The sequence below is a fragment of the Podarcis vaucheri genome (genome assembly GCF_965113315.1).
Source record: "Podarcis vaucheri genome assembly, chromosome: 3".
Classification (NCBI taxonomy): domain Eukaryota; kingdom Metazoa; phylum Chordata; class Lepidosauria; order Squamata; family Lacertidae; genus Podarcis; species Podarcis vaucheri.
This window is the reverse complement of record NC_138761.1, coordinates 96,319,142-96,323,912: the sequence shown is the minus strand read 5'-3', so window position 1 is coordinate 96,323,912 and position 4,771 is coordinate 96,319,142. Positions and strand designations below refer to the sequence as shown.

Sequence of the window (4,771 nt, the reverse complement as noted above, 5' to 3'; positions counted from 1 at the left end):
GTTACAATTGTGCAAAGACATGAAAATTCCTGTCAAATGTCCAATCCAGGTTTACCAGGACAACAAAGCATGTTTGGCTTTGCTGAATTCGGAAGGTTGTAAGCAAAGCACGAAGCACTTGCAGTTGAAGGTGCAACATGCTAGGGAACATATTCAGAAGGGACTCGTAACGGTGTCCTATATGCCAGGTAATGAAATTCCTGCTGATGTATTGTCCAAGATTGTATCAAGGGATCAACACTGTACCTATGTACAGAAGTTGGGTTTGTACTGATATTGTACGAACACGCTGCCCAGTGATGTTCACGGAAAGGGGGAGGATGTTGGTTTCTGCTCTCTTCACTGTGCAGCAAAGTGCTAGTCACAAGACAATGTTTACATTCCACAGTCAGAGTACTGTTGGGTTTTCCCACGGGAATGGGAAGCTGGATGTGACGTACACTGGTTTCCTGTTTTTCACTGTTCTCTCGGTCTTCGTTGTTCCGAGGAGAAGGACGGTTGCTTCTCTGCTCCAGCAGAGGCAAGATGCATGTTTGTAATTTCTCCACTTTGAACTGAAAATAAAGCAACATAAGCATGTGGCACGTACTGTTCATCATTCCGTTGTGCAAAGGACTCTGCAATATCAACACATTGGTGGGTGGGTGTAGCTGTTTTGTCTATTGTTTAGGGCAGTGTTCCCCAACCTTGGGCCTCCAGCTGTTTTTGGACTACAATTCCCATCATCCTTGACCACTGGTCTTGCTAGCAAGGGATGATGGGAGTTGTAGTCCAAAAACAGCTGGAGGCCCAAGGTTGGGGAACACTGGTTTAGGGGACATTTCTCCCTGTGGCAGTTGCTTAAATCTCTAAATGTGCTCCCAGGCCCTCGCCCAAAAGGTTGTGAACTCTTGGTGTATGGTATGTTCAATTCAGTTCGTATTTTTCAGAGGGGTGAAGCCATGCCATGCAGTAAGCTGTGACCTTGAAGACCTGTTCTCCTATATTGGAGAATACAGATCTAGGATTTGTATAGGGAACTGAAAGTCACGTGAAACGCCAGTGATCACTTTGAGTACCGCATCATTATTTAAAGAAAAAGAAAGCTTAGGCTGCAATCTCTACCCATGTACCTGGCAGTAATCCCCTCCCCGCCCCCCGAACTCAGTGGGATTTAACTTCTGAATACACATGCATATGGTTACCCTACAAGTGATTAACACAACATGTATGCATGGGTGGTAAAGTAGAACATTCATCTGCAGGCTTCCACGGGAGAATGTGTGTCTGTATCAGGCTCACCTCTGCTCTTACCCCACTGCAGATCTTGTTGTGGTCTAGAAATAGTAGCTGCGGCTGTATGCCTTCCATAAAATCATTGACCCAAGGACACGGCCCCCCCTTCTTTCTAAACTTCCCTTGGCTGCTTGCTCCTTACACTGTACTTTTAATGCTTGAAGCCAGCAGGTTGTTTTGATTATTTTTGTTTCTGTGTGGTTGTTTTCCTAAAACTTAGAGAGTGAAGCAAAACCTCAGTGACAAGGTAGAGGCACATTTCAATCTGAATGTTATTGGAAGTGTAAAAGGAGGATAATAAGAGGCTTTGGGCATGTTTGTGCAGGCACTAATGCGTCTAAAAATGCTAATGGATTGTGCGCCATCCATTTGTAAGATTGTAGATGCTGCTGCCATGCTGAACAAAATGTGATAAGACAGATTTTAAGCAGCAGGGGGGGTCGGCTGGTATCATTCAATAAATACAATTAAACAAGGCGAATGATTGCTTGCCTGCAGTGTGAGAAATTGTGACATTGCAGTATCAGATTTAACTGTATGGGCATGAGTGAAAAGGACAGCTTCAAGAAGCACTTGTTAAACGTCTCACTCAAAGCCCTCTAAGTCCTTGTCACTTGGAATCATAGGTTTGAATCTAACGTCTTCATCTCAAGGGCTGTTGTAAGGACGCTACCAAACAATTGCTTCCCCTTGGGATGGTAGCATGTGGGGAGGGAGTCAACCAGAGCTCCAGAGGTGATACTGAGATGGGCGAATGGGGCACTGCCTCTTTCCCATCCAACCTGGCCTCAAACACCACCACTTTTCACCTGCCCGCCTCCTTAGAACCAGATCAGGTGGTGACACTGCTTGTGGTAGATTTCTCTTCTGTAATCTCAGTGTTGCCCTTGTAGGACTCCAAAAGGAGCAGGAAAATGGGGTTTAATCTAGCATTAGATGGCATTGCCTGTGGCTCTACTTACTGTTAGTCTCCCTGTGTTATGTACTGAGTTGAATAGGATTCAAAAGGCAGCAGTCTGATTGGTCCTAGAACAATAGGGTCCAGAATGCAGCAGTCTGATTGGTCCACAGGAGTCACCCAATCCAGCTCCAGGTAGAAAGGAATCTGCAACCTGATTGGCTTACAGGTGAATCCCGGAATTAGCCAATCATGTGGGGCCCATTGTGTAAATAATGTATATAAAGCAGACATTCTGGGGGAACTTTCATTCTTCCTCACTACTATGAGCTGAATAAAGAGCATGAAATCCACACTCGACTCCGAGTATATTTCACCCTGCCTCCCACCCTACCATTCCCCACCGCTATTTGCCACTAGAGAGAGGGATGATTCCAGGAAGGAGTGGAGAAAAGAATACAAAGTTTCATGTTAAGTATAGGGATGGATGAATCTTTCATTGCTGGCTTCTTAGTTTCTAATTTTTCCAATCACATTTCTGCATCCATTTCCTTTTTAAAAAAAATTCTAAAAGCATTTTAGTGTTCGCTTCTCATAATAAACACATATTTGCAAGCAATTCCCCATAATACAATGCATTTTACATGTTGTTTTCACTTGTATTTCAATTTTTATGCACACCTTCCTCTAATATATGCATTTCTGTAAACGTTCTAAGGGTCGAGAACTGCATTGCAGAATTTGGAGAAGTGCTGGTTTCTAAAGAAAGTTGTGCTTTAGTTCACGTATTTGCTTGGGAAATGCAAATTCGGTAGGGTCACACTGAAATTACGGATGCTACTGTTCATTTGTGTAGCCAAAGCTGCTACAAAAGCAAAATACATGAAACAGAATAAAATGCACAGAGATGAGAACCAGACCGAATTTGTCTCCCAACCCTAGAGAGTGGCACAACTGGCAGTGTGCCTTGCCTCATCCCCAGCAAGACATAAGGGCAGAATTGATGAGGACTGGAACAAAGACCATTGCAATAGTATCTCAGCTGGGAAGCTAAGCTGAAACAGAAGCCAGATGAGGGGGGCAACAAATCTAGTTCTGTATATCCAAGGACCTTTGGGGAAGGGAGAATACATGAGAGACAGATAGGCTGTATTATTTTCCTTTTATCTTTTGCCTTAGGAAGAAACCTCTGCTGGGCTGGAACCACAAACTTTGTCCTGCACTTCACATCGCTGGATGCTATTAAAATGGAACATTATGGTGTTGAGCTACCCTAGCTAAGCCGCTGCACAAAACAGGAAATGGTAGGAAAACATACTTCTCAGTAAAGCTACAAACTAATGGCACAAGGTCATATTGTTTTGAATTTTGTGTGCCTTTGTGTGTGTGGACACTGCAGCTGTTGTACTGCATGCGGTGATATTGCCAGATAGTCACATATTTATCTACATATTTTTTAATAACCTTCTTGTACAGACTCAATGGCACTTGCAATGCAAGGGTGATCGTTCTGAGGTAAACTGATACTGTATTCCCTTCTTCTTCTTCTTCTTCTTCTTCTTCTTCTTCTTCTTCTTTCTTTTGTTGTCAGCTTAGGTTGCTTATGTCTATGCTACATGGAGCATAGTGTGGTATGTTGGAAATTAAAAAAGGGCACGAGAAACTCTGTCCTGTTAATAATGAAACACCCCCCCCCAAAAAAAAAACATACGATGTGGTGGTGGTCGTCACTGAGATAGAAGATTTTGAATTGGGATTCGACAAATTCATGGAGGATATGGCTCGCAATGGCCAGTTGCTAGTTATGAGGGACATATCCTACTATCAAGGACCAGCGGCAGCACATCTCTCTAAATATCAGTCACTGGGAATAAACACTGGAAATGAACTTTTACTTGGCAGGTTGGAGAATTCCGACATAAACAAAAATGGGAACAGAAATTGCTAATGTTTCTTTGTCACGTTTGGAATGCAAATCAATCCAGCTTAGAATCAGTATTTGCTGTTGCTTTCAAGCCACAAATGATTACATACCTCCAGCACTTGTGATGTGTTTCCTTTGCACTGAACTGAATGGGGTGGGATAATATATATTACATAGTTTACACCATTAATTATGTTACATATTTTACCGTATTTTTCGCCCTATAGGACGCACTTTTCCCCCTCCAAAAATGAAGGGGAAATCTGTGTGCGTCCTATGGGGCAAATACAGGCTTTCGCTGAAGCTTGGAGAGCGAGAGGGGGCGGTGCGCACCGACCCCTCTCGCTCTCCAGGCTTCAGGAAGCTATCAGCAAGCCTGGGGAGCCCGCGGGAGTTCCCGCAGGGCTCCCCACGCTGCGGATAGCAGCCTGCTGCCCTGCGCAAGGAGCGCGCCGGGCATACATCGGCCAGCCCCACAAGCTCGGACAGCGGGGAGGCGCAGCGCCGCCATCCCGCTGTTCCCTGACCTGGTTTTTTTTGGGGGGGAAATTAAGGAAAAATTTTTTTCCTTTATTTCCCCCCAAAAAACTAGGTGCGTCCTATGGGACGAAAAATACGGTAAGTTACATAGTTTTGCCACGGTTGGCAGCAAGATGAGTTGTTACTCATCTTTT

General features: G+C 44.2%; 1 long non-coding RNA gene across 1 annotated transcript in view; it reads left to right on the top strand.

The window, feature by feature from the left end:
* Positions 1-2,897: 2,897 nt before the first annotated feature.
* LOC309529973 overlaps positions 2,898-4,771 on the top strand; it is a 58,989-nt gene continuing 57,115 nt past the window's right edge. Inside the window, exon 1 of the long non-coding RNA XR_014218571.1 lies at positions 2,898-3,477. This is a non-coding gene — a long non-coding RNA (uncharacterized lncRNA). The remainder of the gene's footprint in view (positions 3,478-4,771) is intronic.